This window comes from Phalacrocorax aristotelis, chromosome 6 (assembly GCF_949628215.1).
Source record: "Phalacrocorax aristotelis chromosome 6, bGulAri2.1, whole genome shotgun sequence".
Classification (NCBI taxonomy): domain Eukaryota; kingdom Metazoa; phylum Chordata; class Aves; order Suliformes; family Phalacrocoracidae; genus Phalacrocorax; species Phalacrocorax aristotelis.
In genome coordinates this window covers 15,564,341-15,592,336 of record NC_134281.1, presented here as the reverse complement: position 1 = coordinate 15,592,336, position 27,996 = coordinate 15,564,341, and the positions used below count along the sequence as shown (strand labels likewise).

Here is a 27,996-nt window from a genome sequence, read left to right as displayed (position 1 = left end):
AATGAAGCCTGGAGAATCTGATCCAACTTCGAAGTTATCCCTGCTTTGAGCAGGGGTTTAGACTGCATTGCCTCTAGTGGTCGCTTCTAACCTGAACTATTCTGATTCTGAACTTTAAATGTCTGTTACTGCTCTAATAACAACCAAGTTATTTTCCTCATGACAACTGTGAAAATCTCTGAAGTATGAAATATAGGAATGTTAGGGTGATCCCACTCTTTCTTTAGTGTTGGTAAATGTCAACTGGATGTAGGATGAATTGCTTATTGCAGGAATTCAGAATACCTTCATCTTTTCAGAAAACAAAATTCAGAAGTAAAAAAAGTGTGTAACATGGTCTATCACGTTATTTAAAAAACATACTAAAGAATGGAGTCTACATATGAAACCTGCCTGGCAGAAGAAAATTTACTTGTGGTGTGAATCACTATACTCACAGAACCAGAGGGTCACAAACAGTCTCTGGTAACCAGCATGATTTCTCCCTATTCAAACGATACAGTTTATATTAAAAGCTGTGAGTAAACAACAGATTTAATTTGGTTTTATGAGATACAGTGATTTAAATAATGAATGTCTTATTTCCTGTATTTTCTTTCTCACTTCCTTTGTCCAAATATTAATGTTTTATAGATTAGCCAACACTTCAGGAAGAACATCTAAATAAAATGAAATGGGAGAGAGAATATATTCCAGTTATTCATGGGATGCAAGTCATTGAAAATTATTCACTTTTGCTTGTGTATTGAAAAGTCTGACAATATTCCACCATGGTCACATAATATATAAACACCGTGTCACCCCACACTTGCTATCTTGTTTGGCAGATGAGAACATAAAAACGCAGAATAGTAGCACTTCCATATCTTTAGTATCATTGCCCTCTGTTTCCTACAGGTTCAGCTGAATTTAGTACCCAACCTGCTGACTGACTGATTGCTCACCTACGTTCTGAGATATCACATCAGTTATATTTTAAAACATTTAAGGGATTTAAAGACTTGAGGAAAACAAAGCTGAGGATTTGCTAATGTATATTAATAACATAGTCTTGTATTACCAGACAAAAGAGATCAAAGTTTGAGAGGTAAAAAACCTTTAAAAATTTAAATACGAAAACTTTTCCAAACCACAAATCATTAACATGTGTAGACATGAAAGTTATACCTTCATTTACACTTTCCACACGGCATTTGCCAGTTAGTTCTTCCTTCATTTTTTCAACATGACCCAAGTTCAGAGTTGTAGGTTTCCCTAGTTAACTGTCCCACCAACACCTACAGCAGAATTCAACTGGCAGGCACGTGCAGAAGAAATCGATTTTTTTTTTTAATTCAACTACTATCAAAGGTAAACGTGTGAAAGCTGAAGTTGCACAAGCAATCATCTTAGCATGTTTATTTTATAGCTGTAGCAGCTATATTACAATGGAAAAATAACTTTGAACACTGAAGGCAGCATTATCTAGATATAAAAGTCTAGGAGGGAAAAAGCATCGTAAAACAAATTCTTAATGTAAGTGCATGTTCTCTTCTTTGATATTAGAAATAAAAGTATGGCAGAAAAGAAAATGAAGGGTTAACATCGATTTACGACTCTTACTCCTACTGTAAGAAATGAAAACAAATCCAGTACCTCTAGTGCAAAATATTAGCTTTCTGACTTTTGGGAAATGTGGGGGGTTTTGCTGCATTTAGGGGCATTTCATGTAGAGAATAACGTGTGTGCAGAAGCACTTTCCTCTCCAAAGCACTGGTATGGCCCGGCCGTCCAGCACTTGATATGCCTTCGGGTGCCGAGGCCAGGCAGGCACGGTCCCTGGGCGAGCCCCTCGGGCGGCGGCGGCAGCCCCTCGGGCGGCGGCTCTGCCTTGCAGCGACACCTTTTGGGAAAGGTGAAGGTGACGCCGCCGAGCTCCCGCGAGGCTGCTGAGGGGCAGCTCCTGACCCAGCCGGGCGAGAGAACGAGTGCCTGAAAGCCTGCTCGGTTTTCCCTGGCTGTATCTCTTAGTCTGACTACTTCTAATCACAAACTCGGCCATTTTCGATACCAGCTGAAGCATTAATAAGAACTCGTGTTTTGAAAGAGTTTACCGTGGGAACCTCATGGAGTACAAAGTTCTTTGCTAGTAAGTGCTCTATGCCCTAAATACATTATTAACTGGTTTTTCTTCTTTGCAAGACAAGGGCCTTGTTTCATCCTTTGTATTTTCTAATAAAAGCCATTATTTTTTTCATACTTTCAGAAAGCCTGACCTCAGCACTTCACAGATTTTTATTAAAATCAGTACTAGAATTAAGTTTACATTTCAAAATGGCAGAAAACCAGCAAACTAAACTACTATAATTCTTTCTCAGTTTTGAGTCTATTTTAAATGAACACTTTCTACTTCTGCAGCTTCACATTTTCAAGCCCAATCAGCAGCATTTCACACCAAGATAAGAACAGAAAAAGAAATGAATGTGGCTAAAGTATACATCTGTGTTAGCAGATTCTGTAAATTAAAGATGGTTAGGGCTCAAATGAATGACAGTTTATTAAAAATGCCCTGGAGCATTCTTAATTCCAGATTGGATTCGGCTCAGCACAACTCATGCTAACATAATACTGTTCCAGTTTGTGGGAATAAGGAGGGGGAGGGACAACTGCATGTTTTCTCAGTTCAAGTATAATATATGTCTGTAGGATGACGAAGAGCTGGCAACTTTCCAGCAATCAAGATTAGTATTATTAGTATTACTATCTTTAAAGGCACTTCATGGCATTTCAATTTAACAATGATATTGGTGATAAATACAAAAGCTTTGGATTTCCCTAACTGACTTTTTCAAATATCAGTAGCCATATAAAACCTCCATACCTACTTTCATTTAAAACTTAATCTTGTCTTAGTACACATGGACAATTTATGAATTTTCTATAGTAAAATAAAATAAGTAAATCCTACTATTTACTTATAGATTCTTCACTTTTCTTAAATACAAGCATATTAACCATTATAGATAACTAAAAGAAAAAAGTTAAACTATTACAATTGTCCGGTACAGGTTTATGTGAGCTGCATTTTTATAATATCAGTCAGTGTAATAATCCATCCAGTTGTTCTGACGTGCTTTCTTTTTTCCATTTACTAAGGAAATCCCTTTTTTGTTTTTTTTTTTTTTTTTGCCAAGTTACACAGTACATAAATTTCCACTATCTCCAGTTCTATGAAGATTAATTTAATAAAACTATATTTGCATTTTTCCCCATGATTAAGCATGAGATTGCAAAAAAGGAAAGGCTATATGCCTTAAAGTTTTTCTTTGTGGCATTCCTACAAATTTATTCTGTCACTGGACTAAAAGGACATAGATAACATATACATGGAGATGAGGGAAAACAGATAAAAACTTGGATTTGTACACACAAATATCCACTCACCAGCTTTTCTCACTCACAGGCTGGAGGCTTCAGCTTTTTCACTAATGGATTGCCCATGCTTTGCAGAGTGAAGCATGAGTGCCAGGCGTGCCAGGCATCCCAGGATCCTGTACCAGCGGCTGCTGGCCAGGCAGAGAACCACTCTATCTCATGACTAATTCAATTATACACCTACAGGAGGTCCAACACAAGTCATGTGGAGCCACTGCTCTTAACATTACCAAGACTGTCCTGCAATATGGTTTGTAATATGGTTCTTTCTGTTTCTAATGGGAATTTCTCCAGTATAGACAGTACAACTGTCTAAACGGTTTCATTAAAAAGGTGTTTTTCACAAAAGCAAACAGACATAGCAAAGTGTCATACTGAGCTTTGCAAGACATGGAAATAAACTCTTTGTCACTTTCCCCTCCACTCTCTTCCCATCCCATTTGTCATCCACAGCCAAATTCCTTGTCTCTGACTTCTTCCATCACAGCTTTTAAATCGGGGAAACAGGTCTAACAAAACCAGTATAGTTATGGAGGCTGATGTTCCTCAACCTTTCCAAAGACATTAGGCACATGTTGTCTCTCACAATTTTGGATATTGACAGAGAAGAAAAACGTAACTATACTCCAGAATGTATATAAGCTTTAAAATAAACATTTTAAGTGAGGGATTTGACAGAAAATGAAGTAGAACACTTATAAAATCCAGGGTAATTGTTCATTTTCAACTTGACATTCTTTTTTTTAAAAGAAATCATAATAGACTAGGCAAGTAGGGCCCAATGATAACAACCAGCAATGCAGTGGTAGTACAACACAAATTACCAGAAGCACTAAAATAGCAGTCCTCATGAAATGGCTTGCCATCTCCATAGGAACACAACAGCACAATTATCAAATGGGATGCCATGCTGCAGAATTTGAAATCAGAAATATTATTGAGATTACTTTATTACTTGAAGTAGGATTTAAACTATTTTAATTCTTTTGCTAAGTACTACCTTAATAATACATGAGATTTAGTTTTATTCAGATAAAGAAGAAAGACATTATAGATATAGCACGTATTTCCCATCTAGCCTTGTAGGGACCATAGTCAGGGTGAGAAAGTACTTTAGTTTCCTTAGTATTTCCTTGCTGGCTGTCCCATGGTGGCTACCAGTCATGTTAATTTATATTAGCATGGTGTTAGGATAGAGACGTATGTCCATCTCTATGTAAAAATATTCCAGAATTTAGCACATTCCCATGGATCAAAAGAAATACATATCCTAAGTGAAAGGATTAATAATGTAGTGGTCTTTACTAAGTTAATTTAAGATTTTGCAAGACATTTCTGGAAACTGTATTAAAATTACTAACTTTCTTGATACTGAGTCAGAACTTCGATCATCTTTTATTCTAAACCTCAGTAATTCAACAAAATATAGGGCCACAACAGTATAGATTTTGGATTCATTATCTGGTCTTCCAATTAATAAAGTGATTTCACCTATAATTGAAAAACATAATTAAATATTTTTGGAAAATATTGATAATAATCAGTGAAATAGAATAATAATGAGTTTAAAAAGCCAAACCAAAACAACAACCGAAAGCAACAAGAGAAGTGTTTTTTAAATAAATATATATACACACATATATACAGTTTCAATTAAATCAAACAAAAATGATGCTATAACTAATGCTAACCTCTGTGCTCTAGGGTCATGTTTCTAAACAGATGAAAACAAAAGCTATTCTCAAGTGCAAACAAAAATGATGCTTCCACTGCAGCCTCAGGAATACTATAATCTATTTAAACGCTTCATCTTGTGAAACACAACTGGCTTCCAGTTATAGAATTCTCCATTAGTTTCAACTAGAAAACACTGTATGACAACCCAGTGTCAAAATGTGAATGCGACCTCCCTCCAAAACTTAAAAGGATGGGCAAAACAGCAGAATACTCCTCACAGATGCAGCTGGAATGTTTTACGGCAAATAAAAGTTCTTTCATTAGCAGCAAAATACAGTTATATGATGGAGTAATTAATATCACATTCTGGTTATGCAATGCTATATAAAGCAGAAAAAAAACGACCTCAGACCGTGTCAATAAAGATACAGTATTCAAAGTGTTGCAAGAATCAATCAACAAATGTTCTTTGTCCAAGGTAAACTGCACACTGACAAGGCCTAACTCACTGTCGGCCTCATTCAACTCTAGAAGTCATCCAGACGTGCACTGTAATGGAAACAAGACCAAGCACCTGAGCAATCGTGCAAGTCCATTACTTACCAAAAAAAAAAAAAAAAAAAAAAAAAAAAAAGCATCTTTAAAGTTTTTTCATTTAGTTTGAAAATGAATTATTTTGTTGACATATTAATTTTTTCTCCTTTTTCAGTGAGTTTCATTTGAGCAAGTCTGTGATTGTTTTAAATGGCTGGTAGCTTCAGTATTGCTCAAACTTACACTTACTTGATACTGTGCAAACCTAATTACAAAAGTAGCGTTGAAGGTGTTTTATAGTTTTGCAAATGAAAGCAGATTTAGATAGAATATATTGATAAATTACACAGCTCAACCTAATGTTTTCAGGAATATAAAAAAATATGTAACTGAATTAGTTACTGAACATATGCTGATTTCAGTAGGACACTCAGTTGTCCTACAGGATGTTGTATCTGGAAGAGAACTCTTATAGACTGAAAACAATTACGCTGTGTGATTTCAGTGTTGAGTCTTTTTAGATAAACCATGCAAGTAGAGCAGAGCAACTCTTTAGCTGGTGTTAAAGTACAGCGCTGTCAGACTGGCCTCTCTGGTTAACGTCAATAGCACTGCGTATAAAAGGTGACTAAAGTGTGTACAAATGTTGATCTTTGGAGAAGGCATGCCTAGAATCATACACACATCTACTATTTCATCCACCAGGTCAACTTCAGGGAGAGAGGGCAAATTGGGAGTTTTCTTGCCAAAAGTTGATTCTTAGCACATTTGTTAGGTTACACTCAACAAAGCTACTTCCCCACTGCTTTTAATCCATAATCCCAATGTATTATTAAAGTTAGAAATGCTTCTCCCTTAGAATATTTCCAAAGGCAGCAGAGATTCACATGGTATGTGTAAAGTCTTACTGCAAACAGGTAATTTATGTACGTAAGTGCTTCTCCACACACTACAATGTGCTTACATATTGTAGCCTAGCAAGTAAGATTTATTAAAGTGAAAACATTATTGTATGAAAATAGTTGGGACAGTTTTACGTGAGAAATCTCAGAAAATACAGTTTCCTATCTAGTTTTGACACAAGCTGAATACTATTGATATGCAGCAAGATAAATAAAGGACTCATGCAACTGGTAACAAGGTATAGCTTCCGCACCAAAGAAACTTGATACCATTTTAGTACTGTGACTTTTAACATACCGTTCATGCAAGTACTGCAGCCCAAGGAAGCTGCAACTGTGCTCTTCTCTTAATGCAGATAATCTTTCCCTGTTTACTTAATTCTATGGCATTTTTAATCCAAAATTATTTATACAATATTTTATTGGCTTGGCACACCTACAAAAGTCACAGTGGCATGGACATGCTACATGCTTACAAACTAAAATTAATTCCTATTGTATCTAATGCAGTATCAACTATATAAATAACCTTAAGAAAAGTCATGGTATATCTCTACATTAAAGAACCAAGTTCTGGCTCCAGCACACCCATCTGCAGGTCACTCTTACCAAGAAAAATTCTACTACCAAGAAAAGTTTGACTACTAAGGGTGCAACTGGTAGTTACATCCTTACTCAGATTTATCCAGAGCCATGGGTGAACTACAGGAGAACACATGGAGCAGGACTGCAAACAGTTGACTCAGTTAATTGTTTCAGCCATGGTACGAACGTAAGCAACACAAGATTACCAATATGGGCTCCGTCATAGGCCAAATAAGCTGCACTTAAGCACTAAAAATAAAGGTTATATATTTCATATAATTTCTGGTACATTTCTGAGGAAAAAGCTTCTTTAGAAGGAAATCTTTCTTACAAAAATAGTAATTAAAAACTGCTTTGGAGGGTCACTTCAGGGAGACACCAGTCAATAGGAACAGAACTGAAGTGCTTATGAGTCTGTCCAGGATAGGGTAGCCCATAGGACAGTCAGGGGAGGCCTGCGGGGGACAACAAGATGTCTGACAACTGGACTCCATTATTAACACATGATAAGCTAGGAATTTTCACATGATGGAGCAAAAATATCAACCCAGATTTTGTCAGCAGGAATTCCTCCATGAAGGCAGTTTACAATCAGCGTGTCAAATTTTCTAAATAGAAATCTTGCTCAAATACTAGCTCCCTGTTCATGAAACTATCCCCACACCTACTACACAGTAATAAGCTTACTGGATAAATCAGTAACAGATCACAGCGCCTCCCCTCAATCAACACACTAGAGAGAAATTCCCCATGGGAGGAAGAAGCAGTGCTGGAGGAGCAGGATGCCAAACTGAACACAATAACAGTCTCAGGAAATACTACTTGCGCAAAAAGGGAGCCAGATGTGAGGGTGGTTGCACAGCCTGTTGCCTCTGAAAGCAGGGCTGCCGGCACTTAGCAGAAGCTGAGAAGGCAGTAACAGACCCACAGATGCCTCCACAATGCTGCAGGCACACTAGCTCAGAAGGAAACTATGCAGCGACTAAACAGATACTTACACATAATTGCACAGACAGCATGCAATGCTGCAGAGCAAAGTTGCAAAGATACAGAATGTGCAGAATTATACACACACACACAATGCAGAAAAGAAACTGTAGGAATTATGAGGAGCAGCTGAGGGAACTGGGGTTGTTTAGCCTGGAGAAGAGGAGGCTGAGGGGAGACCTTATCGCTCTCTACAACTACCTGAAAGGAGGCTGTGGTAAGGTGGGTGTTGGTCTCTTCTCCCAGGTCAGTACCAATAGAAGAAGAGGAAAGGGCTTCAAGCTGCATCAGGGGAGGTTTAGATTGGATATTAGGACAACTTTCTTTACTGAAAGAGTGGTCAGGCATTGGAACAGGCTGCCCAGAGGTGGTAGAGTTGCCATCCTTGGAGGTATTTGAAAGATGTGTACATGTGGCACTTCAGGGCGTGGTTTAGGAGACATGGTGGTGTTGGGTTGATGGTTGGACTTGATGATCCCTGAGGTCTTTTCCCACCTTAATGATTCTATGATTCTATGATTCTATGAATGGCTCACTATGATTAGAGATGGGAGAAGAAAATCAGGTGGGGGAGAGAACACTGACAAGGGCAGGAAGATAGCCCAGGAAGTACTGTCCTTCTGAAATTGCAAAATTTTAGAATTTTCCTCAATCACTATCTGAAGGAAGGAAAAGGAAGTGAAGAGGCTTTATAACAATGACTTTACTCCAGGTTAGCTCCTAAAATATAATTTCCATCTCTTTGTGAAGTACAGGAGCAGTTAACAACAAATAAAAACATTATTGGGAAAAACAAGGATTCTGAATTACAGAACTTGCTCTTTTCCAAGCAACAAAACCACATTGTTCAACTGTCACTGAATCAAAACAAGGTTTAGTGAGGATGCCCAGATGAAGAAAAAGAGCTGTCACTCAAACTATTGCATCACCTACAACAAAAACAAAGATTTCAGTTCTGTCACAGCAGTTTGTGAGAGTTTGGCCCATATATAAAAATGCAGATACTGTAACTCAAAATTCCAGCACCTAGGTTTTATGTTTGTCTCCCCTCATGCAGTTAATGATATACCAGCCAAAAATGCATTTGGCAATGCATTTCTACTGAGTGATAGATATTGTTTCGCTAGACTGAAAAAGGGGAGGAGAAGATTATCATATTTATACCCCTATTCAACCTTATCACTATAATATTCCAGAGTATTTATATTACCCCAACATCTACCGGGTACAGGAAAATAATAGAAAAAGGCAATAGAAATGGTGCCTAGCTCTCTGTTCCATGAATTCAGTTGCATTTTCCCTCTCATAACCATCCACAAGTACTCCCCCACTACGATGCTCTGCAATTCAATTTTCTATGACCGTTCTACTCCCTTTTGGCTTCTGATAGAATAAATATCATAGAGTTGCCTCTTTAGCAAGCTCCCAGAATTTACAGAACAAAATCTCCCTCTTCATCTTCCCAGCCTGCTGGTCTAGGTCATATTGGAACATTTCTCTATATTATTCTTGGAGTGCTTCAGTTCCAAATTATGCCTGGTAGTCACTTAACTAAACGTCTTTGCCTTTTTATCTTCTCAGCCCAAGGATGTAACAGTTGAAATATTTTAACAGATCTTCAGATCTTCCCTACAGAAGTTAAATGAGTTCCCAATTATTACCAATTAGTTATTGCTCAGCCTTTTTGTTGGGTTATAAGCTCAATAATTGGGGTAAGGCAGCTTTTCTTATCTAGTGATTACAAGAAATTTTTGCCATCTGCTAGAATAAATATTGAAGAACAGCAGCTGTCGACATTTAGATAGAGCTTTCATGCTTCCTAAATTGCACTTCACATTACATTACAACAGGAATCCTTATGAAAGGCAACCTCATTAGATGCAGGAATTGTATTGACAGGTAGTATGAAGAAAGTTTCTGTATAGATAAAGCAATAATCAGTTTATAATAGAAAAACTTAGAAAATCTAGAAAACAAGAGAAGTTGTACTATAAAGCCTTGGCTTCAACTGGGCAACCATAATAATTGCTCTATGGAATTTACTGAAGATTTTACTTCTCTAACTGTTGTATGAACATTATTTAGATACCAAAACAATGGGCACTCATATAAAAGCCTAAGTTTTATATAGCTATAAATACCTTCTTTTAGGCAAAATACATTAGGCAAAGTTTGATTAGAATAATAATTTTTTTCACCAGACAAAAAAAGGAATAGTAGTAACAGAATCTTTAACTAACATAAGCTGCTTTTTATTCCTCAGCTAAAAATCTGTTTTCCTTCTTAGTCTCTCAAGCCTCTTCCCACATGAAGCAAAATGCATGGAGTATAAACAGAAAACATGCAGATCTACAAGTTGATATTATTCACACTATTTCAAGGCCAAATATATGGGCATTAAGAAGACAAGCTGCGACAGGGCTTACAAAACTTACAGCTGGGAGACGTAAACTGGCCTTAATTAGAACTGTATTTTGGATCTGCTTGACCTTCCATGTAAACTAACACCCTTGCTGCTCTTCATATTCTGTATAATAGCTCTCATCAGGACATATCCTTTATTATTCTTATGTCCCTCTCATCCAAAGACAGGTTTGGTTTCAGAGGACAGAGACATCTATGTCCACATCAGATTGTATATTTGAAGTATTTTTTTAAGATCTGGAGTCCCCATCAAAGGAACACACAATCCCACAAGTGAGGATAAGTTAAAATTATATTAAAGTGCATTTACAAATGTAAATATTTACACAACATGTTATAAATTAATGTTTTCTTTCTCAACTTTGTACAGGCTTTTGTCCCACAGACAAACTTTATTATGGAAGTCTCCACTATACCAAGCAGCTAAGTCTTTAAATAATCAATTTTCTATTTTACTTTTGCAGGTAAAACTTACGAAACAAACAAACAATTCTTAGATTTACCATGTATTATGTAAGCAGTTCTGTACTATGAATTAAATTGGCAGTTTTTTAAGGCAGAAGAGCATTTCCAACCATTTCAAGGTGCTTGAAACAGAAACATGACACTGTTATGCTTAAATTACATAATGAAAATAAATGTAATGCAAATGTACTTTGTGATGTGATTACTTTGAGTAAATTAAATTTGTGAGGTATCTGATCTGTATTATGAGCAAAATCCTCAACATTGAATTGATGTGTTTTAAGAGATCTCACCTCCAAAATGTTCAGCAAAGAAAAACTTACTCTTTCATCCACAGCCTAATGTAATAGTAACACCAACAATATAACTGTGTGCTCACAACATACAATGACATAGTTAGAAAACTGCCTACAATGGCTGAAATGATGACTCCTGTGTTAAGCAGACAGGACTCTAACAAACAGGTTATATAGTTAATTAATTATTTTATTCTTCATATTTCCAGTCAGATGAAAATATTTTTTGAAATGCTTGGGAATGAGGATAGTCTAAATATAATATTCTTCTAGTGGAAATAACATTTGCTCCATTTAGATCTCAGGCACTGCTGATGGCAGAACAAGATTGGAATGTGCAGATAATTATCTCTGAGGCTAGTCAACAGCTAGAAGTCCCTCATAATATCACCTTTAAGATCAAGCCAAGACATTCCAGTCTGAATCAAGGTTTATTTATTAAAGGATTTAGCACTTTTAGATCCAATATTGCCTGGAAGACCACCAATTTTCATTCCCAAATATCCAATTTCTCCAGTTTCTTGGTACATACATAAGACCTTCAAAATCACTTCAGTGAGCACACACATATGCACATAAATGACATCTAAATTCCTTCCCCTCTATAAGATAAATTCCACAGGATACACCTCTACAAAGCAAAATCTCCACAGAGACTGTAGGCGATTTCAATAATTCTCATTCATTTAGGCAATACAGCTTAAACAATTGCAGACATTTTTTGTTGACAGTTGGATTTTCTTTCTCTTGATTCTTACAAGGGATACTGAGAAGAGTAGTGTTTCAAGGCTAGTAAAAAATAAAATAAAATTAAATTAAATAAAATTAAATCATTGTTATACAAAATCATTATATCTGTCCACTTTCATTGGGCTACCAAAGACAAAAGACATAAAAATTAGACAACAGTGGTAAGCAAATTGTAAAGATATTCTTTGAATATTTTTTTAAATCTAGCAAGAGAGGTGGGCACTCAAAACTGAAAGGTTTATGTTTTTCCCTTTAGGAAACACTGTTTACAAAGAGTAAATAAAATTATTATTCTAAATTGGAGCTCAACCATTCGGTTGTTGTAAGTTGGCTTTTTCAGTCTGGGGTCTTTTTTGTGCTGGTGCCATTTATCTACTGTTCATTACAAGACCAAAAGTAATGGTTTACAATAAAACATCTGTTCAGTAAATTCACAAGATAGAGTAATATTAAAGGAGCTTTCTATGAATGAACAACAACAGCAACAAAAAAATAGCCATTCTACATGTAATGAATTAGCAAAAAAAACCCTAAATACAGTATGATCCTGGTTATTCAAACTTCTCTGCTATACATGTCTTCCTGTCTGGCAGTGACTCCTCATGATACAAACTCTGAGTCACCCAGACAAATTTAGTGTCATACAAGTTGTTTGAAAAACTGGTATCCTACTGTACTGCATTACGAATACAGTTTAATCTGAGATGTATCTTATGGTACTTCATGTAATGTTATACAACATTCCACCTCAAGAGGAGGGAAAATTAGCCATTACAAAAGAGTAACCCTCATTGCTATAAATGCACAGTAACATAAGACAAATAGCAACAACTATTAGCTTATTATGCTGTTATAATACTACAAAAGCACCAAGTATTTCACATTCAAAAACTCCAAAATACTGGCAAAGAATGTTTAAAGAAGTTTTAGAAGAGAAAAGAAGAGCATCTACTTTTCCAAGACAGTTTCTGTAGTATATCTCTCTCCTTTACTTTAGTTGAGTTAGTAGTTAAACTGCCAAAAGGAGGCCCAGAAGATAAAAGATTTCCCAAACCAAATCACATAAGTTTCCTAGACATAGGAAAGAAGACTCAAGCTCTTTATCTTAAAGAACAGCAACCTTCCTCCCTGCCCCCTGCCTTTTCCAAATAGGGTTTCAAAGAAGAAAAACAAAAGCCAATTATATCCTCTGTCAGGAGGATATATTCTGCTCCCATGTACTGCCCTTGGCTTCAGCAGGGCAGAAGCAGTATAGCTAATATAGATAGCAATCCACTATTATTGTTTACTCAGAGTTGCATTTATAAACTAAAACCATTTTAAAATTCCCAGCACAGGCTTATGGTTAAAAGCCCACATGGTCCCATATACACTATAATATCTAAAATGAGAGTCTTGAAAAAACAAAGAACTGAACCAAAGCTAAGAGCATTGCTGTCTTTACTAGAGAAGTCAACTCAGAAATAAACACAACTGTTCATGAGAAAGATATTAGAAGCAGTAAATTTTCTAGTGATGAGTGTTTTTAGGTGTATAATTTATGTGTGCAAACACTCACTGGTGGTATGACCAGAAACAGAGATATCATGGAATGAAAATAAGAAAAAATAGGGGAAAGTAGAAGTGGTGGATATATGCTCTACTAGGCTGATAAATAGAACTAGCAAACTTATATGAAAGACTAGATTGTGACATATTTTCACAAAAGCAAAAACAAAAACAAACATTGTTGACTCAAGAATGAATGTTGGCAGGAAGCTGCCATCAGGTCTTCTATAGTTTACACTATATTTTTTTCTTCCAGATGCTGCCAGTGGGAGGTTTTATAGGATAATGATATACTGAGAAACTTATGACAAGCACGTCCAAACAAAGTAAAACATATTTTTCACAAAACAGTAAACTTTGATAGCTTTAAATCCATGGAGCCAGAGGTAGCCTGAAGACTAATTATAGCAGAACTGTTAACTTGTAAAAACTGTTTAAGGTATTAAAGTATTCTTGATTTTTTTCAAGAAAATATTGTTATAACAGGAAGTTACTTCTAAAAAACAGAGTTGAAATAGGAACGGTGTTATTAATACAAAAATACCAAATAGTAATATGTTTAACAGCCTCATGACAGCAAAAATAGACAAATATCATAACTGGCATGAATTTTAAAAATATCTGGCATATTAAACAGAATTTTATAGGACTGAGTAGGTCTAAAACTTGAATAGTCTTTTATTCCTAGGAGCTGTCTTTTCTAGGTCATACTTGAAGTTTATTAGCAAAATAGTACATGAGGGTGAACCTAAGTTTGAGCATATTTAAATGTGTTGTGTAAATGGAGATCATGAGTCACCTGTGCAGTCACTTCTGTAACTTTTATTGTACAACCACATGACTAAGTCCCGAAGTACCAAAACCCTCTAAGAATACAAAAAACCTTTCACATACTAAAACAAGTCTATCTGAGCCTGTATAGAATAAAAAGATTGCTGAAGAACCAAAAATAAGTTAACAATAATATGGGCATGAAAGATAAATCTTTTTCTAATCCTTTTCTTCCTGTTAAAACACAATCTCGACCCAAGAAAAATTTCTAACCTGAGTTAGACAAAAAGGCCAAACCAATATCTTACAATTCTCCTGACACATTCAGATAGAGAAGATGAAGTATGCAACGTTTATCTGCATATACAATTCAGTCCCAAATCTGTGCCATAGACTATTAACCACCACCTGAGCACTGGCATGTGACAAGAAGTGCTGAGTATGCACATTATGATGATTTTCCTCCTTTCCTCCTAACATAAGGAATTAATAATTCTTTAATTCTAATAATCCCTAAGAGGGGATTAAATAGGGCACAGGAACCAAAATGTGGCTTTCCCAATAGAGATATGCAATTGAATTCTCAGCAGTGTCTTGAGAGGACAAAGATCATCTCCTAGCATCTTTACATGGCACACCTACTTACAAGTAGGAATTTAATTGTATGTTACCTTCTTCCATGAACCCATCTAAGGAAATAATGAACAGGTTCAGCCTTACCCAGAGAGGACAGATCCACTTGCTCTTCCACCTGGTGCATATATGCTCTCAGAAATAAAAAGACTAACAAACAGCTAGGATACGGGATAGACTAATAAACTAAATATGACAGCTGTAAGAGAGTACCAGGATCAGAGATTATTGGAGCAATTTAACTAAATTTTTCAGCTACTCCTTTCACACATACTCCTAACTGTAATGATGGCATAACACTTGCATTCCACGTGTATCATTCAGTTTACTCCATAAATTCTCTAAAGTCATTTTTCTGTTGTTACTGAAGTACTTCTTTAAATACATATTGACTAATCTATGGTTTCATACATCAAGTAGACTATTTTTCATATACAGACTTAAATCTGGCTTTAAAAACTGTACGATGAATTGTAAAAACAGTTTAAAGTTATGATTGGCTGATAAAGTGAAACTCTACTCCATTTCACTTGGATTAGTGTGCAGCTGCAAGATATAAATTCTGTGTGAGAAACAGTACATTTTTTAATGCTCTTTGAATTATCATGTTTTTGCAAAATGAAAGACAACTGGTTTCATATGCAGGTAAGAAATATTGGCATAAGGAATGTTATTTGATTTTAACTGAGTCATGTTGCCAGAATGCATGGAACAGCTGTGTGAGCCGAGTATCTGCCTGAGGCTACAACTATATTTCCCTCATCCTTTACCACCTGTCTGTGCTAAAGTTACTGGATGCTGGTAGGTATCAAACCCCACTGGGATCTTTAACTATCATAATTACAAATGCATACTCTACTATCCTATTGATTTTAATGTTCAAGCATTTTGTACTAGATGAGACAGCATTATCCCTTTCATTTACAAACTTCAAAAATAATGTCATAAACTCACATACAAACAAAATGACTAAAGCTGTACTGAAAGAGTGAGGCTTAACTGCATTAAGCTTACTCTCTTTGACACATCTGTAAATTTATTAAATGATTATGCCAAGACCACCAAAAGGCTGATGCTCTTTTACATCACTCTTCACCTAGGGGTAGCACTGATCAAATAGTACAATTAGCATTAAGGGGGAGAAAGTAAACTTCTCACTGTTAGTGGGAAGGAAAAAAACAGGAGGCAACAGAATACTAGGGTGTTTTACTGTTAGCTAGATATAGTGAATTTTGTCCTAGGAATAAAAATGGCTGATAAAATCTCAGTGCTCTTGAAAGCAAAAGTTGTTTTGAGAACTCTAGGGTAACAGCTGTGATACCAAAAAACTAGGGAATAACAAATATAATTTTCATCTTAACAGAAAGAAAGAAAGAAAGACTGAAGAATTATAGATAAGTCAGTTTTAATTCTGAGACTTACTGGAACAAGTAATCTGCTTCAGACTATTTGTAAACACCTAGAAGAATCAATGGACTTCCCAAGAAGTTATGTCAAACAAATCAAATATTTTCATATGACAGAGTAATTAGCTTGGCTGAAGGACAAGAGTAGTAGTCATATTAGGTATGAAATCTCAAGATATTCACATAAGCAAGCTAAAGAAAAATATGATCCAAATGAAAGTAACATAACACAGATGCCAAAGCAGTTGGGAAACTGTAGAGAGCCACCAACAATTCACTGTTGGACTAGAAAGATGTTTAAAAAATGGGATTTTGCAGGGCCATATGATATTACATTCTTTTATTAATAACCCCAAATACTAAAACTACAAATTTGCCGATGGCATTAGTATGAAAAACAAAAACATACCCTTGAGACATCTTTTCAAACCTGAGAATTGAACTGGAAAAAAATTATTATATGTAGTAGGGAAAAAAGCAAGGTCATACACTTCAGCAGAATTAAGCAAACCCACAAATCCAGGAAGAGAAATAACTGAGTAAGAAGTTATCATTTTCTACTGAAGAAAAGGATCAAGACACCAAGGTGACAAGTCAACAGTGTCATGTTGTTGCAAAAAACACCCTATGGAAAGATGTATATATAGTAGTAATCCTTCTGTTTTCTTTGGCCCTGGCAAGATCTCAGCAGGAGAACTGGATTCAACTTTATCCGCTCAAAGATGTGAACAAACTGGAGAGGCTACAAAGAAAAGCAACAAGGACAATAAGAAAACTAGAAAACATAACCTTTATGGTAAGATTGAAAGAATTAGGGTCCATCAGTTTCAGGAAGAAAAAACTAAGGAACATGATATGCATTTTCAGATACAGGCCATCACAAAGGAAGAGGGAAAAAAATGAATCAGTTCGCTATGTCCAATGTGGGTAAGACAAGAAATAACTGCCTGAAATTACAGAAAAAGAGACTAAGTTAAGGTTTTAGAGAAATCTTTTAATACCTGTGGACAATGAATCATTAACAAGGTTATTACAAAGATCACTAAGAACAAGCTAGACAAACTTATCTCAGAAATAACAGTGGTATAAATGATATTCACTTAGTACTATGGATGCACTAGAAGATACCTTCACATCTTTCCCAGCCCTGTTTCTCTATTTTGATTTCAAATATATGTAAAACCTGTTTATCTTATTTTCTAGCATAAAATGCACAAAATGATTGCTAAACAAAACATTCCAGACCTGCCAAAAAATCATTTGAATAGAACCTACTCTCCCAGTTAAGACAAACAACGAGAGACGGCAGACTTTCAAGCAGGGCTTTTCAGCTTGGAAAACGCACTATTGAAAAAGAATCGAGAGACCATAAATGCTAAAGAGAAGGTAAACTGGGAACTATTCACTGTTTCTCACAGCTCAAGAACTATGGGCACCTAGGGTACTACTAGGCAACAGGCTTAAAAAATACATAAAACTCTTACTATGACATTTTAAGTTGCTCAGCTCAAGGATGTGGGGTAATTCTCAGCCCCAAAATTATGCCAAAAAGTTTAAAATGCTTATTGATTATAAGTTCTGTGGCTTCTAAACAATATATGTGCTATCCCCAGCTCAAAATGTCCCTAAAGCCACCAACTTGTAGAACCTGAGACAGTACACTGAGGAAAAAACACTCTCCCTATTCTTATTTTTTCATGCTTTAATTCTTGTATTATTCTATTTCAAGTTTTTTTCTGATGACCAGGACAAAAAAAATCAAGTAGATATATCTCTTACCTGACCCAGTGTGTCAGTTCTTATGTTGCAAAGATTAACACTTAGTTGCATGAAAGGAGGAAAGGAATGATGTCAAGGCCAATGCTTCCTTCTTTAAAAACACTGCTGCCACCAACCCATTCTCAATTCATCAGGAAGGCATTGTTATTATTATAATATCCACAGAGGGTAACTGTGATGCAGAATTACAGAACTCATTCCCAAGCTGCAGGGACCAATCAAAAAACCTGAAGGCATTAATTAAAGCTATTGATGTGCATGGCTTGCAGTCTAATATGTATTCTGGAGAAATATCTAAAAACCACTTAGGTATGTCACGCAGGTTACACTAATTCAGCCTCAGAGCATTAATAATGTAATGTATAACCTTATATGGAACCAGATTAAAAAAAAAAAATCACAGGGTGAAACATGCTTACAGAAATGCAGAAATATTCATATCTGGAAGTAAATGCTCAGTCATTCTTTTGCATAGAGTGAAGTAATCACTCTTGGCAAGACCACTACAGTTTCTAATCAGCTAAGGGTTCCAAAATAGAAAAAGAAATATAAGTCAAATTCTTCTATGTTTCTACTTAAAATCAAGGAATTCTATCAAAGAGTTAACAATAGTAACTAGAATAAAAGTACTAAAAGCACTTCTCTCTTTCATGAAAATAAAATATTTAGGACAGGACAAAATATATTATCAACTGAAACAGACTCACAAGTGTTATGGAGAGTAAAATGGTTAGTACTGAACACCAAAAGGCATGACAGGAGCCAGAAGTTTGTGATCTTCGCGCTAAACCAAAGAAGAATGACATTTCTCCTACCCTTCAGGAAAACTTTACTTCTCAGTGGCCAACTTTGTCTATAAATTAAGTTGTTTATAGAAATGTGTATTAGTTCCTTAAATACAGCTGTGAGTAGACAGTTAAGAACCAACAGATACTCTTGGTCCTCTGGTATACAGTAATGTGCATAGAAGTGTCCTACTGTAATCATAATATGTTACACTAATGCATGCACATTTTTCCTTGACAACACTGGAATTTAAAATGTATATACACCTTATAATTACTTGCTGAAGCGTAATGATCATATGAAAATCTCAGGAAACCATTTTTCTCCAAAGACACTGCACCACAGTTCAGTTGGTTCATGAAACAAAGTTTGAGATGCCATTTTGGATCCTTTCCTTGGAAAGCAAGACACCAGCTGGCTGGATTAGGGGCCTTGATGCCTAGAGTTTATTCTGGGCTTTTACAGTTAATCAGTGAGTTACATCAATAAGTTGTTTTCGTGTTCAGGATATGCTGTTGTAGCATGGGGGTTGGGGGGAAACAGAGAAAAGCATACAAATTATTCTCCAGGTACAAAAGTTTAAGGCTTTTGTTCAGATTTTAAAGTAAAAAAAAAAAAAAGAAGGAAAAAAAAGAATAAAAGAAAAAGCTCTACAAAAAAAATCAGATGTCTTTCACAGACTCTTACAAAGATCCAAGCATAATATATTTAGCTTTTTCCTGCAGACCCAGATATTCTGAAACATTCCCGTACATGTTTCTATAGCATTTTAGAAAGTACAGAACCAAATGGTGGTATGCAAAAAGATGTAAATAAGGAGTCTCAAACTTATTAATCTTCTACTGCCTAAGTCCTAAGTAACTGAGCAATTGACTCTATATACCTGTGCTGCAGTTAAAGCACATCCTCCTTAAGTATTACCCATGCACTGAATGACCTGAAAGGTGTACCATGTGCATCCATTTTACTTTTGCAGCTCAAGACCATCACTCACTATGTATTCCAGCTCCTTTTCAATCTTCAGCTTTTGCCTGATAATTTCACTGCCTTCAACCAGTATCAATTTCATGGTCCCTCAGAAAGAAATGGTTCATCCTTTCAGTCTTGGGGACATTTTAGGAACCATTGTTCCCCTGAATTTCCTTAAAACACTAATGCTACCTTTTTTAAAGACTATGAAAAATTTATCAAACATTCTATTAGTGCAGATATCACCCAAATGCTGTATTAAGGCTACTATTCCTTTTAGATTTGTCGGTTAACTGCTGCTTGTTTTGTCACCAGATAATTTTTCCTGTAAACATGTTTTCTAGATATTAAAAAACATTAATTTATTATTATTTTTATTCTGCATAACTGAAGAGCCAGTGAGATGTCCTTTAATTTTAATGGGATTATTTTAATGGGATCAGACTTAGCTCAGTTAAACTTCAAGTCCAAATTCATGTTTGCTAAGAGAAGGAGATGCTTAGCTCTTCAGTTATATGAGCTTCCTTGTTTGAGTTGGAGTTTTTTACTGTCTTTAAACAGATACTTGTCAAGATTTATAAATGCTTATCTTCTTTTACCCTAAGCCACATTTTGGCTATATGTGAAATGAGTTTCCAGACTGCGACTCTTGAACCACATGTCTAGTGGATAGGTCAAATAAAGTTCCTGTGGTAGGGTCTCGTTACACAACTGATAACAGTCCTTTGCAGTGGGGATACAGCTGGGTAATCTGAATCCCTGGCTGAGAAAGAAAAAAACCAGCTAAAATTATAAGATTGATTTATATGCTAGCTCCATGGCTAAAGCCAATTCACCCACAGACCCCCCAAAGAAAGTGTCATTTCCTATTTGGTAAACAATCCTAAAAGCCCATCTTCTACCTCCCTACTTTTGATTTTCGAAGGTGTAAGTGTTGTGGCTGCCATCCATAAAACTTTTGGTCCAAAGTTTGTAAAAATTAAGAAATCCAGTCAGCTCTGATATATAATCTTACCCACATTATAGATAAATGTGTATCTTTATCTCCTTTCTGACATACTATTCTACTTTTAACTAATAAGTACAATGAGAAAAAGGACAGCTTACACCCAGCATGCTTCATTCCCATCTCAAACAATGAGATCAGTTCATGATGTATGATCTTGATTCTTGATGTCATTCCTGATTCTTCTATTCAGCTGCTAGCTTTCTTAGCTAAGTACACTGCACAGAATGAAACCCACTATCAAAAGCTACAGATTTGTATTGGTGCCTTAACTAGTGCTTTCACAAAGAAATAGACATTTTCATTGTTTACAGTAGGTACTTCTGCAGGTTAAAAATAATTAATTTTAAAAGCCTATGTGTTGGTAGCCGGACATTTCATGTAAACCCTGTGTATTTCTAGTATTCCATATCTCTTCAGTAACTTTTATCCCAGTTCCCCCAAGACTACAATACTGTGTTTGACTCTCCTTTCCTATAGTTTTCAGTGAGCCCCCTCACTGATGAAATATCTATTTACTGGGCTAAACTGTCAGAAATGTTAATATAAGAGTGCAAAAGCCTTTCACATGTTTATGAATCTACGTAAGACTTCACATGCAGAACTTTCTGTCTGCTGCCTGTCCCTGGAGAATGGAATGTTGAGAAGGACAAAAAATAAGGGTGGAATATAACTTTTTTTCCACATATACTTCAGTGTGACGTGTCTAGAAGAAAAACCTGTAGCATCTTCACAGAAAGAAATAGCTATACATTCCACATGTAACAAGCACTACCCAGCCATATCCCTACTTCTTACTAATTCCACACAGAACTTTTGCTTAAAAACTAATCTTCACTTAGAAAATCTAACAGAGAGACATCAAAGAAAACATATTTCCAGCTTTTTTATTCTTAGTTGTAGCAAAAACCTACTGGGACCTTCCCCACCCCCTCATCCCCTCCAAAAAGCGGGAGGCGGGAAGTCTACACTAAGCTACAGAACGAGTTCAACCACAGAGATGTATGTAGCATGAAAGACGCTTTCTCCCTAATCTGTTTCAGCTATTGGCTTACCATGGGAAGGGGACACAATAAGAGAGCTGCATTCCAATGCACTCAGGATATACAGTCCTTGCTTACAAAACAAGAAGCAAAAGAAAAATTAGGTTGGTTATGCAGCATTCAGATTAACAAAATCTACGTTTCTTCCCCTCCCTTCAAGGAGCTTTGTTTTCTAGTTCCTCCCCTAGTACCCACAGGTTCCTATTGCCATAGTTGACTGTGGTCACTGCTTTTCTGCTTTCATTTTAACTAATTTTGAGTTTTGAGGTAAGATTAGAAGAATTTTGCCATGTGAAAGGAAGTGAAGAGGAGGATACTAAATTTACAATATTTAGATGAACACTTGACAGTTCAGCTGAGGATACTAAGTTATTCAAGTCTACAAAGCCAACATACAAAATAAAACTATCATGAAACTGCACATATAGTTGCAATATTGTCAGGACTGCAACTATTCTTTCCAGATATCTGGAAACAGTGTCTTCCAGATTGTGGATATCTTCACAATACATACAATAAAATTCTGGAAAACTAAGTTTTCAAAATGAACTTTAAACTCAGCTTTTTTGGGCTTTAATATTTGCCTAAGGTTACACATGAAGTTTTCAGAACTCTATAATTCAAAAATTGGCCAAACTTCTTTAAACTCCATACACACACACACCCATTTTTTTTTTAAATGACAACCTGAGTGTAACCAGGAAAATTTTTAGGCCAAAGGAAAGCTTAAAGCGTGATCAGTTTTGTAACCTTATAAATGGGGCCACAAACATAACCCCTTAATAACATGAAGAATAATATGGTTTTGATTTGACCATACAATGTAAGAAAAAAAATAATGGGAGAGGAATTTGATAGTCTTAACTTCACAAATCCCATATGGTATGTTTATCATTTACCATATGTATAGTGTCTGATGTGCATACAAAGACTATGGATTTGAGACATTTTCTCAGACCAGCAGCTTGAACATATCGTATCCCGCAGTTTCATGAGATCCAAATGAGATGCAGAACATGCACCATTTACGGTACAGGCATGGCTGTCTCCATGGAAAGTGGTATTTACATCACCAGAATTTAAGAGATACTTGTTAATAAGTGGTAGAAAGAAGCCAAACTACATCCTTTTCTTAAACTGTTCAGTGTTTTGGATGACTTAATTACGACATTTCATATTCTGAAACACACAACGAAGGCCAAGTATCTAACATCATCACTTCCACCAAAGAAACAAAATAAAATATTTCCAAAATGGACATGAAGACATCTCATCATTTCAGATGGTATCTACAACCTTGCTGTAATACAAAAATGAGACACAAAACATCTCAACTCCCATTTTTCATCTCCTTATGCACACAGAGTAAAAAGATTTTTATTGGGTATAGAGACTCCTATCCATTAAGATTCAGAAATAGAAAAGCAGCTCTGGAAAAACGTGTAAAGAAACAAAGCAAGGGGAAAACCATTATGATAATTAGACTTGTGTGAAACTTGGCTGTTATGGTATGTATGGTTCATCCAAACCTTTTCTTTGGCTTTGGTTCATATCCCAAATGTTGCTTTGACTTCTGGGCTTAAAGGAAGCCAAAAACTCCAAGTGAAACATTGCCAAATCCAACATATTTTTGCAGGTTTAGGGTCAAAACCATGCAAACCCACAGAGTTCCTCCTACCATCATAAATCAGCCCACGTTTGCCAAAATGTTCTTTTCTGTTCTGCATAAGCTCTTTCACTACACTCTTCCCTGTAACATGTAAACTTTTTCCCATCAGTACTGCATTTAGTAACATGATTACATAGCTTCATAATGGCTTGCTTATTCTGTGAAGGTTGCTTTTGGTTTTTGTTTTGTTTTGTTTTGTTTTTAAATACTATCCAGTTTCCTATGAGTTTGTAGGGATGCACAATCAAATAAACAATCCTTGGTCTTGGACTGGATGATACCAAATTTCATTAAACTATTCACTTTCTTTGCCAGGCCTTTTAAAAATACACTGGACAGTCACAACACAGATTCTTATGGGACTTTTGAAAAATATCATGACTTGAACTCATGAGGAAGGACTTAATTTTAGGAATGGCACTTTGCCTCTTCACCAACATACCATGTTTAGCCATGTGCCCCACTAATTCTACAATTTTTAAAACAAGTTCTCTTGATTTGTCCAATACAGATGTCATATGTAGAGGTAGTTTTCCAAAACTTACCTGGTACCGTTTTTAGAAACAGATGTCACATTAGTCACCTTCTAGTCCTCTGGTAAAAATGAAAATTTATGCAGGTTATACACCTGAGTTATAAATTCACATATTTCACCTCTAATTTCCAAGAAGTTTAGAATGAAAACTACTTGGATCTGACAGCAACTTGGCCTGACCACAAGCTCACCCTGCTTTGAACAAGATGTTGAACGTGATGGCTGCTTTGAGGTCCCTTTCAACCTGAATTATGCTCTGATCCATTGATCCTATGATGATGATGGCATTGTTAATTTTGGTAACTGTTATGCAATCTCTTCTACTGTAGCCTCACTCCGAGATAAATCTTCCAAGACTTTGCCCATAAAAAGGAGTTCCAGAAGCAGAAACTACCCAAGCTCCTCTTCTGTGAACACAGGAGAAAGAAATTTCTTTCATTTTTTTGACCTCATGACCTTATTTTCTGAAAGCACTCTTTGTGTGTCTTGATTATCTTTGGCTCTAGAGATGATCTGGCAGGCTTCCGCCTTCTGACACATTGGAAAATTACTAGTTTGAATGCATTTCATTACTTACTCCTTATTGTGCTTCATGGATTTCATGGTCTGCCTATTTGTGCTTTTTAAATTTTACTTGCCAGGTTTTATGATTCTGTTTTTCTCAACTGGACAAATTTCAGTTGTTTGAAAGATTTTTTTTTTTTTTTGCTTTTGATAGCTTCCTTTATCCTGCTGTTTAACTATGCTGGTTTCCATTTGGTCTTCCCAAAGTATTTTTTGATAGTTGGTATCCATTTCCTCTGAGCCAATATAATTTCCTTCAAATAGCCTTCATGATGCCTGTAAAGCTTTTGCTCCTTTCTCTGTCCTTTTAAATTTTTTTAAACCAACTTCCTTATTTTTGTGCAGTTTCCCTTTTTTTTTTTTTTTAAAACAGATACAATGTATTTCTTGGTTCTTGTAGTTCCAGCATATATAGTGAGTCATGTAAAATGTCAGCCAATACAGCATCATTCTCAGTCCCTGGTTTTTAAACCAGGTTTCAATTTCATTTTATTTAATCAGCACAGGCTAATATTCAATTTATTTATTTGACTGAAAATACTAAACAAGTACAGAGCATATAGTATCAGCAGTTAATTTCAGCAGTAGTCACCACAGCTGTACTGCATTTGACAACATAAGCTGCATTTTGCTTGCTTTCCAGCTTTACCTCATTAATTGTGAAACTTCATTTACAGCAAGGAAAAAAGAGAACTTGAAAGGTTCTCTGAATGGGGCATGTGTCAAGGATGTTGCAGTGGTCTATGAAGAATGAGAATGTGTTGACTGTTAATTAAAAAAATTCCTTGGGTATTCAGCATTGGGAATCAAGACTAAATATGAAGACATCATACTGCCAACATACATAAAGATATTTTGATCATTTAAAAGATATGAACAATAAAGACAAGGCTTTATGTGAATGTTAATGAAATTTTGACAAAACTACATAGCTGAGAAAGTGTAGAGGAATAAATACTACCTTTTATATACACAAAACACAAATCTGAAAATCCAAATTGGGTCAAATTTTAGATTTAGATACTTTCAATATTGGACAAAATTTTCAGACTGCAGAAAAAATGTAATAGCAATATTCAAATTCAAAATACTTCAGATACAAAATTCAAAATTCAGCAATTCAGGATACTGAACATGACTGAGACTAAAAGCCTCAGAAAAGTCATGTTCTCTTAAGCAGAATTCTATTTGTTCATATTTCAAATATTAATTCTACCAAAGAGAGATTCTTTCCAGAACACACACACACAAAAGCCCTTTTCTTTTTTACACAATTTACAACTTCTGCATGTATGGAAGTAGTTTACATAATTTATTAAAGACAAATAAATTCATGGCATTCAGGATTCATATTAGTATATGTAAGCCCACATATTCTTATTAAGGTCCTAGCTTGACTCAGATTTTGTTCAATTATTACATTAAAGAGTTAGTGGAAAAGTTCTTTTTTCCTTTTGAATATATAGTCAGAGCTAAACATCTCAAATTTTCAGGAAAATACTGAGCTATTTTGCAGCATGCTCAACATTTAAGTCCTTTATTACTAGGTCATTGAATTTATTATTTATAATATTTATAAATATTAATGAATAATTTATTATGCTTTCCTTTAAAGCACAAATGCTATAGTTACAATCTGCCTGATTTACTGACCTTCAATCACTATATGAAACATGAGACCAGCTGTTTTTTACTCAAGAACTAGTCTTGGGAACAATAAATTTGAAGAGAAAAAAGGAAATATTAAAAAAAAAAAAAAGACAACAAAACACACACCCTGTCAGATACACCAGAGTCTTCAGAACCTTGCTAGAGGAGACAGACAGGTTTAGACTTCCTGTGTCCATATCTGGGTTAGAGGACAGATGGTCCTGCTGCACATGTGGTATAACCTATGAAGGAGAATTTAATACATGTGCACCAAACAGTGTAATTACAGCATTAATCCTGGAACAGGAGCAAGAAAAAACACCTTTAAAATGAATATGTAAATGTATTATTACATCAGGGAAAGGAAGGAGTACATCTTTAAAAATTTTGAAACCGCAGTTTTCTAGTTTCTCGTAACTACACAACAATATGTTGTGTTATCAAAACATAAATTTTCCTTTCACAAGGAAAAAGTGCAAGAGAACCAGAAGCAGAATGCTTCAAGGTACCTGTGTACATCATTTTCAACATATGCAATTAAGTCTACCCACCAGCAGTTTACTGCATTAAAATTAACGTTACATACTCCAACCACTGGGCATGAGAGGGCAAAGCTACACTTATATATGAACTTTGGTGATGTATATTCAGGACTGTAAGAAAGCCATTTTAAATGAAGAGGCACTTATGCCTGTATCCTTTAACAAAATCTACTGTAGTTGCAGTCTAACACAAGCACAGATTTTAAAGACTACCCATTTAAACTATTTATTCCTTTCTCAGAAATTCAAGGTTGAAATATTAATCCAATAGCTCTTCATTGTAAAAGATAAGGAAAACAAATACACCATATAGTAATACTTCAATTACTTAAAAAGGTTTTATTGAATGATTACTATTCAACTATATTAAATTAAAGAATTGCTTTTATGTAAAATGTTCCCTTTTTAATCTTGAGGCTTTTGCTTTGTATTTGGGTGATGTTTCCAACTGAGATATAACCTCAGTGGTACAGGGTATTTCTGGTAGGCACCACATGGCTAAAATATTAAGAGTGGAGACAGACAGAGGAAAGGACATACAGAGGCTCCAGAAAGTCACTTCCCCTTACAGACTGAAGGATTCTTACTCTTCTATTTTCTTAAGCTTTTCTGTATAAAATAACTTACTCAAACCAACAGTAAAGTGAAGAAAACAGTTTATGCAATATACCAGTTATCTGCTAGAACTGTGTTGTAGGTTTACTAGTCTCCAACCCTGTCCCCTGGACAGAGGTCAGCCCTCAGCTGTGGTACCTTATCTCATGAGTGGACCTGAAGGGTACGTGGCAGACCATTGTCCCTAGTCAGGCCTCTGGTCCCACCTCCTGCTCCTCCAGACAGGGTTCCCCAATGGCCCCTGGACCCTGTTCATCACCAGTCATGTGCAGATGACCCTGCTGACAGCTCTGTCCACTACACTGAGATCCTGTGGGAGTGGACCAGCTGCCAAGGGCACAGCCAGTGCCTAGGTGGCCCTCCTGCTCCTGGTACCTAGCAGCCTCAACACTAACTCCCCTGCACCAGCTGCAGGCTCCTGAGCTGTGTCCCTGCTATGATGCTGA

The 27,996-nt window shown here is 35.8% G+C and overlaps 1 protein-coding gene across 2 annotated transcripts in view; it reads right to left on the bottom strand.

Moving 5' to 3' along the window:
• Nucleotides 1-27,996, bottom strand: part of ERC2 (ELKS/RAB6-interacting/CAST family member 2) — a 474,805-nt gene that overhangs the window by 177,179 nt on the left and 269,630 nt on the right. The window lies entirely within an intron of this gene.